Source organism: Vidua macroura, chromosome 12, assembly GCF_024509145.1.
Source record: "Vidua macroura isolate BioBank_ID:100142 chromosome 12, ASM2450914v1, whole genome shotgun sequence".
In the NCBI taxonomy this organism is placed as follows: domain Eukaryota; kingdom Metazoa; phylum Chordata; class Aves; order Passeriformes; family Viduidae; genus Vidua; species Vidua macroura.
Window position 1 is genome coordinate 1,098,353 of NC_071582.1, and position 14,212 is coordinate 1,112,564.

The following is a 14,212-nucleotide window of genomic DNA, read 5'->3' on the forward strand; positions in this document are numbered from 1 at the left end:
CCCATTAACAGAAGGTATCTCCTGGAGGGAGGATTGGCTGTGGAAGAGATAAAGAAAACTGCCCAATGAACAGCAGATCCCTGCCCCAGCTCTATCAGGTGGCAATAGAATACACACCCCAGCCACATCTTGCATTTCCAGCCTAAGACAGTGGGTTTGAGGTATTTAGTGGTGCCTAGAGAATACGAATGTCTTTTCCACAAACTTGTTCATGGAAGTCTTGGGCATCTGCAATCCTACAGCAATAATCCCATAGTTAATCTACCTGTTGCAATAACCCTCATGTTCTCTTTCCTCTTGTAGACCTCGCACGTGAGGTTCACATGACTAGAGAAGATAGTGATAATTGTTGCCTCATCTGCCAATGACCTACCCCGAGATACAGGACAAAATGCAGCACATCTCTAGAACTCTGCTTTACCCGGGCCAGAACAGGAGTTAAATGAAGCAGGCTTTTCTAGGACAGCTCTGGATGAAGAGGTTTGTAAGGTGCATTTTTGGTGCACCGATGGACCGATGGACCGAGGCGCTGTGCGAGGCAGAGAGCGTGCAGGGCACGGGGCTGCTGTGCACGGACCTCGGTGGCCTTCGTCACATCCCTGCCCCTGACACCACAGCAACATTTTCAAAACAATTCCACCTGTGTTTGGACTTCCAAAGACGGATGTGAGTGCACCCATCGGCCCGGTTGTCGTGGCTATATTTCCACCTGTGATCAGGTTGATCCCCAGCTAATCACAAGCTGAAAGCAGGGTCTGACCTATTGCCTGAAATCCTTGCAAAGAGATGGTTGGCAGTGCCTGGTGGCATGCTGGGAGAATATTACTGTGCTGCTTCACATTTACCTGTAGGAGGGAAGTTTTCTTTCAAACAAAGTGTCGCAAACTTTCCGTTTGAGAGTTCTTATTCATGCATACAAAAGTTGTTCTGGATTAACTGATTCGTTAGCGATGTGAGATAAGAGTAAAGAATAATAATTCCTAATTTCTAAAACTCCAAACCCAGTAACTGTCAGGTACAGCTGTAGCAGCTGATTCTCAGTTGCTGAGATGCAGGAAATCCTCCTTTTGCTAATCAGACTGCTCTACAGTACCTCCTTATCCTCTACTGGCTGTTTTGGCTGTTTTACTGATGGAGAACCTGTCAGCTGATGAGTGAAAAGTCACAGTTTCAGAGTTTTTGAACTGAGATGTTAAAAAAAAATCTCTTGTGTGAGATTTGGGGCATATTTGTATATCCTTTGGGATCAGAGTCTTGTTTGTATTTTCTACTAGTGGCCTCTTCAACCTATGAGAAATTTGGGATTTTTGTAGTGTTTTTTAAGTGCTGTTCTCTGTTGCCCTGTTTTGCTTTTTGATCCAAGAACTGTTGTCTTCTTGCTAGTAGGAGTGCCACCACTTCACACCAATATCCTGCCTGTCTTTTCACATCCAAGACTGTTCCATATTTATAACCACCACTTATGCTTATAAGCATTTTTCTCTGACATGTATCTGTTTAACCAAGGGCACTGATCTCCCTGTTTAATCCTCCTTTTTCTGCAAAAACATTTTCTTCCTTCCTTTTTAAGAAGTTGAAAACAAAAATCGTTTTAGGTCACTGAGAAACTTAGAACAGCCACCAGTATTTATTAGTTAGATGATTTCAGTGACTACACTGTCCTCTAGCCACAACTGTGAGTATCACATTAGTTGTCTGCCTCTTAAGTGAATTTAATGACTGTAATGTGCACACTCATTTAGACATTCAGAGGAGCAATCTTATTTGTCATGAATTCTGCCCTTGACACCTCCTTTGAGAGCACTTCTTGGGCCTCACCAGCCTCATGCTGGGGACAGTCTCAGACAATAGCTCAGCTCTGCTTTTGCGCTTCCCATTGTGCTGCAGTTGTGTCTAGAAACCACACCTGTGATCTCGAATGAGTTTGTTGTAAGAAGAAACCCTTGTTCTGCAGAGCTCCGAGTCTAAAGAGATGAGACAGATGACAGGTGGAGAGGAGAGGGAGGCACCAGCAGGCTCTGTGACTTGCCTGAGCTCATGTGGCAGTTGTGAGGTGCCACGTGCAGGGCGTGTGACAAGGCTGGGGCAGTGACCCAGCTGTCTGGGTCCCCATGGCTTTGGCACAGCTTCCAGACCAGTCCGTCTCCAAAGTGCCAGGTAGTGAGACCTTACCAAGTGTCCAACAGTGCAGAGTGGCTGTAAATCAAAACAATGCAACTGTTTATCAGCCCAGAAAAAATGACCAGGAATAAGTGTATAATCTGTAGAGCCTTTGTGTCAGAAATGGGATTGCTAGGGAGTATTTGTAGTGGCTTTTTTACAGGGCAGTCGTCATGGAGAAATTGCGGAAATATCAGAAGTGATGCTTCTACTCCTGTAAAGGATAAGATCATTCCTAGAGGGAGTGGTTTCTGGGAAGACAGCAGTGAAGTTCCAGAAAGATGTCTGTGAAGTAAAATAGCCTGACTGGGGATCAGCCGTGCTGCTTCTGCTAATTCATAGGATTTCAGCAAGAATGTTCTTTAACCAAAGTAGGAAATACTTAACATTCTCTTTAGGTTTCCAATTCTGTACCCAACTGTGCAGGGCAAGCACAGGAGCGAACAAGCTTAGGTGGGAAAGTCAAAATCCACAAAAAGATGGAACTTTTTCTTTTAGAAAGGGAAACTTGAGGAGACTTCTGTTTTCATCAGCTTTCCCTTCGTGTGGTTTACGTACAAGCCTCATAGTCTTGGGTGTGTGAGACTGTGTAATATCAAGAGTACACTTCAGATACTGTGTTATTTCCACTCACCTTGGTTCCTGTTCCTAGAGACATGCCTGGAGATCCTCACTGAGAAGTTTAATTTGCAAAACCACTTTTTTGCAATGCTGACAAAGACATAGCCAGTACCTGGTAAGGAATTGTGAGTTAAACTACTAGGGTAGTTATTCTTTTGTTGTTAGCATGTTAGGGAAAAGGGTAATATGGCAAGGAAAGCCTAAGAAAGTTGACCAGAGATATTGCTTTGGATGTTTCAATATTACTTTGGATACTGTTTTTCTAGCAGTGTTTTGTTAGTGTGCCAATATACACAACCTATCTTAATTCTAGTTACAAGGCATTTTCTTACCATCCCATTGATTTGCTGCACTATAAAACAGATCTTATATCAAACTAAGCACTTGCAAACAGCTGCTTGTCAGAGGCTCTGCTCAGGGCTGCTGATACAAGGCAGCTCAAGATTTAAGGTACCTTGATGCTGCAGCAAGAGGGGTGTGCCTGGTGCAAGCTGCAAGGATGCACTCTTGTGGCAAAGAGGTGCTGTACGGGGAATAGGTGGAGTTGAAATCACATTCTGTTCATTAGGAAATTGAAGAGTTTCATGCTCAAATAAGATCAAGAGCCGATCAGCTATTCTAGGGAATTTTCGCTGCAGCATCAGTATTTTGTATTAGTCCTCATTATGTTTTCTTTTCTGGAGGGTACATTTGTACTTCTGTTTTCTGAACTTCTTGTAAGCAGGTGCTATTCAGCATGCCTCAGTGTTTGCCCCCCTGGGCACATATGCATAACTGCCTGCCAGCCAACTGTTCGTATGACTTAGAGGAGAGGAGCTGTGAAAGGGCAGAAGCTGGGGGAGCACAGCCAGCTGTGTCCCTGAGGAGTGCCACCTGCCTCAGTGAGCCTGCACCCCACGGAGCCCTGTCCCTGCTGCCTTTGCTCTGCAGACAGTAAACCCACCACGGCTCAGGCAGTGCAGCGTTGTCTCCCACTCCTGCCTTAAAACACTTCCAAGGTCAGGTGGGGAGAGTGCCAGGAGAGAATGGTGGCTGTGAAATGTTGTGCTAAGCCCAGAGCAGCAACATTAGGACCACGGCAAGGGCTGTGTGTGTGCAAAAGCCAGTGACTAAGAACTAGCCAAGAGGAACCATGGGTTGATTGAGGTGAACTGCTGAAAGGCTCTGAGCATGTTTCAAAGGTGCTTTCGTGCCTGCTGCTATGGATGGAGTTTTGAATTTCCCCAGAGAACCTACCCGGAGGCTGTTTTCAGTCTTTCCTCTGTTGGCAATGGTGAGAGAGATGGGGAGGCTGAGTGGTCATCAAAAGCCAATTTATTGTGGACTACATGTGCTTATATACTATTCTAGGAAGGCTAATAATTTTTTACTACAATGATTGGGTTAACCATCAAATAAGCACACTTATACATTTTGCAACATCTCTTGCTTGCAGAAGGTGATTCAATCTTCTTTTCCTGTCAGCCAGTCTTGATTCAATCTTCAGCCAGTCCTGATTCAGTCCTCAAAGCTCTGTTTGTTCTTGCCAAGGCATCCTGATTATCAGATCTCTTATGCTAACTAGATCCAAAGTACTCTCTGTCTTGTGTGCCCCAATATTCCTCTTGGAGACTTTGTTCCTTCTCTGTAGCTCACAGCTGATCATGTGTTTTTTCTCTGCCACTGGTTACCTCAGCTGTGTGTTCAGAGAAGTTCTTTTTTAACTCTTTGCTAGTGTCCAACTGGTAAGTCTTTAGCATGAGTCTCCCATGTCCACCTCTGTCATTTAGGAGCCCTGTTTCTACAAATAGATGTGTCTTACAAGAGTTTCCCTGTGGAGGAAGCTGGGGATATTTGCAGACTGTTTATGTAAGGTAGTACTGACAAAACCCACTTGAAATGGTATGTAGTTATGTCACTGAATGGATGTTTTCCAAATATTTCTTCCCATGTTCTGCAAAAAAAAAAAAAAAAAACCAAAAACATAGTCAATCAACAGCTAAATCAGCAATGCAAAAGGTTAATAGCAAACAAAAGTGAAGAGCACTGTAGCAGACTGCCAAGCAGTTGGCTCCTCTCTGAGCGTGGCAGATGGATCGCAGGTACCAAAGCGAACATCGGATTCACAGAGGAAAACACAGGAAAACACTGCCTCACTTCTCACATGGTCCCTGAAGATGAGTGGCTCTGCCTGTTTTCCAAGAGACCCAAAGCTACCCTGGCAAAGTTACTCAGAGTAGGACTTGGCAGGACCTGCCCTCAGGAAGCACCATCCCGAGTGTCAGAGGCATCGGAGTGATGCAGTGCGGCCAGTGCAGAGCAGGGAGCTGCCAGGGCTGCAGTTGGACTTGTTCCTGCAGGGACCTGGGGACCTTCTCACCTCTGTGGCCCCCGGAGTTCACGTGCTGAATGAGAGGGCAAGGATCTGGGACTAACACTGAGGCCATCTGGATCTCTGTGGGTGTACAAAGGGCCCAGGTGGAGCACAAAGCCGATGGATGCTGGGCGAGTAACTGAAGTAGGTGATGTTGAAGATTCCAGTTTAACAGATAATATGGATTGTTCCTATAAAGTCCTTCTTATTTTGAGATTTAGGATATTAGCATATACAAGATAGGAACATAAAAGGTTGATCAGGACAGATTTGAACAGTTTCCAGTGTTCCTAGTTAAAAATCGGTTGGGAAAAGTGAAATAAATGGAAATTAAAAGGGAAAGAAGTCATGGATGAGCAACACTGCTTCTCCAAACGGAGCTTTTCCCCTGTGAAAATGTGGTAGTTTAATAAAATTGAATAGACTAGCTTTGGAACGTTAATGTGAGCATACTTTCCTTTTTACACTAAATTGTAATCACTGTCAAAGGATGTGCACTGAAAACTGTTCATCAAACCATCCTGTGCTGCACTCAGATTGCAAAACTCCATCACAACTCTGCCTGGCTAGCATACAGAATTAATTCCCTGGCTGACTTCAGTCTGAGACAAAGTAAATACTGGCAAACAGGTGAAGGCTTTACGAACCTCAGAAAAATAGATTTCTAGGTGCTTTTTCAGAATACAAAGTATGTTGTAGATTCTCAGGAGCACTAAAATTACCAGAAACATTTAATCCCATACTGGTAATACCATGTGGTCTTGCCAGGATGCTGAATAGTAAAATTAGTATGACTTAAATTAATAGGAACAATTGTCTAGAAATAAAACACTTTTCTTGAACTTAATAGTTCAGTTTAATTCAAGGGGTATTTTCTGAACTTGCACATCAGCTTGGTAGGAGAAGAAAATAACCACGGCAACCTATAGGGAATTATCTTTGAATGTCCTTTGAATGTTCTGATCTCCTCTGGATGAATACTGACCCGTAGCAGCTGCTGTGATATCACAAGAATGCTCCAGGGTCACCTGAGTGTCGCTGGCTTCTTGTGTGGAGATACCTGCCAAGAGTGCAGTGTCTGCACAGCCTTCTGAGAAAGACCCGGGATGTCTTAAGAATATTAAGAATTATTTTCTCCTCCTCTTCTGCCTCAAAAGATTTGTAGATGTTATTTCATTTTTTTTACCGAAGTTTTACAGATTTTCAGAAAATGTCAGATTTGGAGGGCAGAGATGTCCCTCTAATCAAGCAGCTCCATAGCTCTCCATCCCTGTGTCCCGTGGGATGGGTCTGCCCCTCCCCTGCTTCCGAGGGCAGCTCCGGCCCTGCCGGGGGGTGCGGGCAGCGGTCGCGGCCCCTATGTGCTTCCAAAAGTGTTCCTCTGTCTCCATCTTCTGGTCAGCTCCTCGGCGCTTTCTGCACGCAGAAAGTGTGCGTTTATATCAGCGGGAGAAATGTCCTTCTCTGCTGGAGGCATGACCGTGCCCTTTCCCTGCTGCTCCTGCTGCTCTCCCTGGCTTGTGAAGAACGGCACGTTCCCGGTGGGGATGGCACTTGGCTGAGTAGGTGGGTGAGGAAAGCTGCTTGCATTAAGCACCCAGTCTGCTCACGGACGTACGTGAAAGTCACAAAAAATACCATGAGCTCCGTCCCCGTGTAGACAGGAGCCCTACGTGTCCGGATGGTTTTTCTTAAAGCAGCTCTTCTGTGAAAGGTGGCAAATATTAGCAGTGAGGAGTGTAACAAGGGAACTGCTCGGGAATTGCTCACACCAAGGGCCACGGAGCCTCCTGTGCCTCAGCTCTCAGGTGCAGCCTCTCGGGTCAGATCGGTGTCCAGAGGAGCAGCTTGAGCTGCTGAGACAGAAAAGCTCAAAGCAGGTGCTCCTCCTTGGAGGGGTGCAGCTCTTACCTTTGGGGATCGAAGCCCATAGCTGGTTAAACCAATAGAAGTAAAACTAAAGATCTGTAAACAATAGAGCTAATTATTGTTTACTGGGAGGCAAAAATCCAAAATTTCTGGCTTTCCTGCCTTGATAACCACATACTTTTTCGCCATCCTAAAAAGAGCAACGCGTTACCCAGCTTGTGTTTCTAAAAATGTTAGGCAGAAGTTGATCACTGATTTCTTACACTCATTTTACCTACATAGCTGTATATAATTTAATCAATAGAGATGAAATTGTGTTTCTTCAGCAGATTTTGAGATTGCCAGAGACAGTGATAGGCTGATGACTTGTGCTCTTTTGTTATAGAAAGAGACTATATTTTCTACAGCTAACTAGGCATAGGAAATTTGAAATGCATTCACTTTTTTCAAGAAGTCAGAGGAGTTCTTGGTCCTGCACGTTCCCCTGCTGGCTGTTTTAAATGGATTGTAATCACATTTTCCCAGGGTTTTTTTAGTGTTTTCCTCTTCTGTGTTGTGTGTGAAAAACCCACACAAACAACAGGGAAAACTGACTGACAGCCTTGGGGAAACAGTGAAACTCTGCAAAATGCTGCCAGGCATACAGAGCAAACTGACTGAAACGCCAGGAAAAAAAAAAGCAATTATTTTTAGTCACTATATGTTCTAATAGGAGCCTAAAGGATTCTAACAGATGTGGGATTTTTGAAACAAGGTGGTATCCTCAACACAGACGATGCTGTACTTCTTCATGAAAGGTTGATTGTAAGTGATGCTTCTCACTTCACCATGACTGATGTGGCCCACTGGAAATTTCAAAGCATCAGGCAGTGATCAAAGATCTTTCTTTGGAAGGGGCAGCTATCTTTGGCTCCCCTCACTGGATGGGAACTCTTAAGGTGGAGTTCTACAACTGAAGCAACGTAGAATTCACTGCCTGTGGGCACACCACCCTTTCAAAGTGGGCCTTGTGCTTCTCATGAGCCAAAGCCTTTGTAAACAACCTCCAAAGGGATTTTAAACCAAACCAAATAACAAAACATGGTGCCAGGACCAGCGGGAATGGTGGAGAGCCAAGGTGGCCAGAGGCAGAGCCAGTCTGGAGAGCTCAGTGCTGCACCCCTGTTACAGCTGCTCCCCTGCAGCTGTACCCGGCACATTCGGGGGCACTGGGGTCTGGGGCGATGTCGCCCAGTTCTTTTAAAAGTTTTAAAGTTCTTCTAAAAGTTTTCTATGCCTTCTGATGTTTACAGATTTCTACTGGAGTTTCTCATGCACTGTCATGTAAATAATGATTGTGTTGCATTCTTCTTTGTGGGAGGAGAGAATTGATGGGGCTGTTGGTTTGACCAGTGTGGTTGGAGAGGTGGCAATTTCTTCCTCCAATCCACTGTCACTTCTAGAATTCTATATATTGCGAGGTCAGAAATAAAACTTCCTCTTTTCCCTCTTTTGCATCTTGAGTGAACGCGTGAGTTATTTCGTGTCGTAGTGCCACAGGGCTGGGTGACCCTCCTTATGTGAAGAAGGCTGAGAGGAGACCTAGGGCCTGAGCTGCAGCTCAGCAGCTTAAGAATTTTCTTATGTAGCTGCCATCCTGATATGAAGAAAATTTCAGGAACCCAGCTTCAGGTTACAAATTCTCAGCTAAATCCCATCAGAGCTGTGTGAGCTGCAAAAATCAAATTAGAAATTCGGACAGATGGGAACCTCTCAAAAAATGTTTGCTATTTTGTTTCCTGAAAGGATTTTGACAAGTTGTTTAAAGCTGTGCAGCCTTCTACCTATCTCTGCCTGGTCTTTGAGACACAATTCAAAATAAACTCATTAAAGTTTTGTGTTTCAGCAGGGGAAATGCAGAGTTGCCTTTTTGCATTTCTAGTGGCAACATCAGCAGCACAGAGCAACAAATCTCTGAAAATCTCTGTTTAGGCCGTTGCCTAGCCTCCATCATGGTATGCCTGCATGTGATGACCACTTCTAAGTGGAAACATGCCTCTCTGTAGCTCCTCAGTGCATGTGCAGCACCAGCGCTAGTGCTTGGCACGAGGCTGCCAGCAGAGAACCTCGAGAGGAGACTGGGCAGTTGCATTTCACACTGCAAAGCTCTCATGGAATGCTGCAGGCATCAGGAAGAAGTAATTGCTTCTGCACAGGTATCTGCAGCTGCTAAAAACCCTTTCTCTCCCGAATGTGGCAAGTGCATGAAGTACGTGGTTCAAAAGAGATTGGTGGATGAGTCAGCCTGAAGTTCCAGCTTTTGCCTCGTAGCAGGTTAACAAAGCTTCTAAAAGGCATTTTAGTTGGGGTTTTTCATTTCAGCCAGCAACAAAAGCTCCATGCTCCCCAATAAATGTGTGCAGGCTTGTCTTCCCCACAGTCCCTGAAGCAGGGCAGGGAGAGGCTAGCCTGAGAGATTTGTTTCTTCTGGACCTGCAGTAAAGTTAGGCATGTAGAGAGATTTTCTGTGACTCCTGAGAATGCTTCTAATCTACCCCAGAGAGCAGGGCAGGAACCCGATGGCTGTACCTGCAGCCACGCCTTTGCACAGGAATTCTGTTCTCAGCTGGAAGTGAAATGGGCCCTTCTGGTCAGGTTGCTGAGGCTGTTCTGGGAGGTGCTGTTCCAGCTGCTGCTGAATTGGAGTGAGAGCTGCCTGGTTTTGGCTCCTGTTCTGCCGTCCCTCATGGTACATCCTGCTCTGCCAATGTGACTGCACACACAGTCACTCCCTAACCTAGTTCTGTCAGAATGATGCAGGTTAGGTTAGCTATTTTTTTAATATGGGAAAAGTAGCCTCAAGGCCAGGTTCTCTTGCTCAACTTCTATTACAATAATAGCACGCAACATTCATATTATGCTCTGCTTGAGTGTGTGTGATCAGCTTGTGATTGGACTGAATGGCTCTGTAAATAAAGGAAACAGAACAAAAAGCGTGATAGTCCTCAGAAATCCGGCTGATTCCTGGAAGAGTTAACTCATTTAGAAACCTTTTAGTGGGCCATATTGATTACATGGATGTGTTCAGAGCAGCTGTGGATATTGCAGTAACAATGAACTGAAGCAGTTTATCAGCACATCAATTATTTTACTGGTATAAAAAGGAGCTTTAATTGGACTAATGATGATGGGCTCAATCTTATGTTGAAGCTGTCTGGCTACCACAAAATAATCTCTCAATGAGCTCATCTGTTTTGCAAGGAAGAAGCTCATAATCTCGTAGGATGGAAGATGTTCTGGCTATTTATAGTCACTGATTTTATTTGTAGGGAATATCATGACTTCACAAGTGGCAGTGGCACTAATCTCCCTGGTAAAGCATTTATCCGAATCTAAAGGGAGCTGTTTGCTACAAAGCCAGCCATGTACTTAAAAGGGCCATTGAACAAATTTGGCAGTCATTTGCCTGTAAAAGCAGCAGGTGAATCAGTGTGTCCTGAATGCACAGCAGCCCAGAGCCAGGCTGCTCTCTGAAAATCCGACAGTGAGACAGAGGAGAAGATATTCCTACCCAAAATGGCTGAACTGCCGAGATGAATTGGGCAGCAGCACAAGAGCAGCTGAGAACGTGCTGCAGCCTCCTGGCTGCTGGGGGCACGCAGGGGTGGGTTTAGGCACTCTCGGTTAAAGAGCAGGCTGCTGTTCTCACACCAAGGACAGGGAGAGAATTTACTTTTTCTCAGGTATTTCCTACCCTGTTCCAAACTAGATAGTCTGGGCTAGCTTTTAGCACTAAGTCATGTGGAATTACTTTGGGCACCTGCTCCCAGGGGATGAAAATACCTTTCTGGTTGTATTTGCAGAGATCACTGAGGACCATGGAGGTAGCTGGAGTATATCTCCAAGAGATCAAACGTGTTTCCCACTGAGCCAAATGGAAAATAGGTTAACGAGAAAGCATGGTGGAAGTGGAATTTCTGCAGAGTTCAGGGCTGAGAGGAGCAGTGAGCCAGCAGAGATCACTGCTGGGGTGGATGGGGCTTTGGTTAACAACTCCACAGCTCGAGCCTTCATCGGGATGTGGAGCCAGCCCCAGGACAGGCTGGGGTGCAGGAAACCACGCCAGGGCTGCGAAGGGAGGCAGTGTGGGTGCACAGCACCCGCTGCTTTCTACCAGGCACTTCATTGCTTGCATTGCTGCTGCAGTATCCTCAGCTATCAGCAAGCCCCTGGGCTGCTGCTGTGCCTCACGGGATAGTGCAGCCCCAAGTCTGAATTTATTTTTTTCTCCTTGAAATCTGTGGGAATAGAGTGCACTTCACTCACTTTCTGCCTGGTCTGCTGAGGCCTGCCCTTCCTGGTTGTGGGCTCAGTGATTCCAAAAAGATGAGCAGATTTGAACACAAGTTATGTACAGGATAAACTAGGACCACATCAGTGGAAAAGGCCAGATGTGTGTTCCTTTAAATCATAATCCTTCATGTAGTATCACACTTAGTTGTCATAGAAACCATGGCATCACTAAGACTTGCTGCTCTTGATCCTGCAAAACAGTTGAGCATTTGCTTTTAATATAAAGTATGTGCTTAAATTCCACCTATTTCTGTGGCACTGCTTGTATGCCTAGGAAAAAGCCTACACTTTATTTTTTTTTTCCTGTGTGCGAGTGATACGACCCAGTAAAACCTCCTGGTTTCTTTAGTTAAGCACAAACAGTATGCATGTTTCACAATCAGAAAAATTACTAGCACAGGAATGGTCTAAAGAAAGTCCAAACAGAACTTTTTTAAAAGATCTGTTGGCAATTGAATACTTGATTAGATCACATCACTGTCTCTGCTTCTGCAGCCTGAAAAAGCATTAGAATAATGCTTTTCACAATTTCTTCCAGTACTTAGGACACTGGACAACTCTTAATTCTACTGATTGTATAAGGAGAATGTTTTTTTTCAATTAGTCCAGAACATATAGAAGTTCATAATTCCTAACAGAAACATTAATGCTCCTGAATTAAATAACCTATTTATGTAGCTGTTCATGAAGCATTTTGTATTTTTCTTTGAAAACTCAGATTCTGACTTAAATGTTTAACACTTTCTGTTTTAATTCTGACATACGTTTTAGCATTCAAAGTGCTGAGGAAAGTATCCCTTGTGCCTCCAAGAAAACAACAAGAGAAGTTTGAAGTTCTGGGAGGTTTAAAACATCTTTTAGCTGGGTCTTTGAGCAGGTGTCCATGTTGAATATTCAATTCTGTTGCAAGTGCATTTGAAAGATGACACGTGATATTTCACTCCTGTCCATTAACTGCAGTATTTTCCCCCAGGTCATTCTAGAAATGAGATGTTTGGGGTACCTTTTCAGTGACTGAGTGTTCCCCTGCAAACAGGGCCTCATTCCAGGCTTGCTGGGCTCAGTGGGTAGGTTTCCACTGGAGCTCGGTGGGTTCTTTATCAGAATTAGGTGGTTTACAGTTCATATTTGATCTCTTTATAGACGTGGGGTAATGCTTTGACCAATTCCAGCAGTTGACAACCGGGCCTACCCACCTCTGTTACAGCTGTTCTCTATAAAGTTAGACATCTACATCTGTGCCAAGGAAACCTGTTCTGTTGAACTTCAGTAGGTCGGGGGTGGTAGCAACTCCACAGTAAATTCAGTGCATTTGTAATGCTTCCTGTCAGCAGAAATAAAAAAAGCAGCAATATCCCATCAGCTTTTGTGGAAATTAAAGCAAAAGGTTAATAAAGATGGTTGAGTCACAACTGTCTTCCAATTCAGGGGTTGTTTGTGGACAAATCTTCCTGCTGTTTACCAAGCTCCACCAGCTGGTAAATGACTGTGTATTTCTAAAAGCCCTTCTTGTAAAAAGTTTAAGTTTTGTGAATGGAAAAAGGGTTTTTAAATGTTCCTGACTAATCTCCTTGCTTGCAGAAGAAGGTATCAGCGTTTGTATGACTACAAAGACAAATTGACGAGCATGCTGTTGATTTTTCTGATTTCATAGTACCTGGAACAAAAGAATCTCATCCATAAAAGCATTTTATGAAATAGCATGATTCACACCAAAAAATGAGTAAGAATTTATGTTCAGCCATATTCACCAGCAGACACACAAAGGGAAAGTTCTCCAGATCAGTTTTTAATAATCCTGTATAAATGTAATTAATTCAAACTGAAAACAAGATAGGGAAAGGGAACAGTAAGCTACTTTTCTATTTTATACTCACGGGGCTTAAGTGCGGTTTTTACACAGCTCCTCTGAGTCTAAGAATTCCTAGTGCTCCCGAGTGTTCGCAGAAGTCCATCGGAGGTGATGGACAGAATGCGACTGAGGTCCCGAACGCGTGAAACGAGTTTCAGAGCACGGAGGAGCGCCAGGCCCTGCTCTATGGGCCGGCGCTGCCGGCGCTGCCGGGGCTGCCGGGGCTACCGGGGCTACCGGGGCTGCCGGGGCTGCGGCGCTGCCGGGGCTGCCGGGGCTACCGGGGCTACCGGGGCTGCCGGGGCTGCCGGGGCTGTGGCGCTGCCGGGGCTGCCGGGGCTACCGGGGCTACCGGGGCTGCCGGGGCTGCGGCGCTGCCGGGGCTGCCGAGGCTGCCGGGGCTGTGGCGCTGCCGAGGCTGCCGGGGCTGCCGGGGCTGTGGCGCTGCCGGCGCTGCCGGCGCTGCCGGGGCTGCCGGGGCTGCCGGGGCTACCGGGGCTGCCGGGGCTGCCGGGGCTGCCGGGGCTGCCGGGGCTGCCGGGGCTACCGGGGCTGCCGAGGCTGCCGGGGCTGCCGGGGCTGTGGCGCTGCCGGGGCTGCCGGGGCTGTGGCGCTGCCGGGGCTGCCGAGGCTGCCGGCCCTGCCGGGGCTGCCGGGGCTGCCGGGGCTGTGGCGCTGCTGGCCCTGCCGGCGCTGCCGGGGCTCCGGGGCTCGGCTCCCCCGCCGGGCCCGCTGAGCCCCGGGACGGCCCGCGGGCAACGCGACCGCCAGGGGGCGCGCTGCGAGCGCTGCGGGGCCGCGGGGGAGCGCCCGGGACAGGGGGACAGAGGGACAGAGGGACAGAGGGACAGAGGGACAGAGGGACTGACGGCTGGGGACGGAGGGACTGGGGACAGAGGGGCTGGGGACAGAGGGACAGAGGGGCTGGGGACAGAGGGACAGAGGGACTGGGGACAGAGGGACTGGGGACAGAGGGACAGAGGGGCTGGGGCAGCGGGACAGAGGGACAGAGGAACTGGGGACAG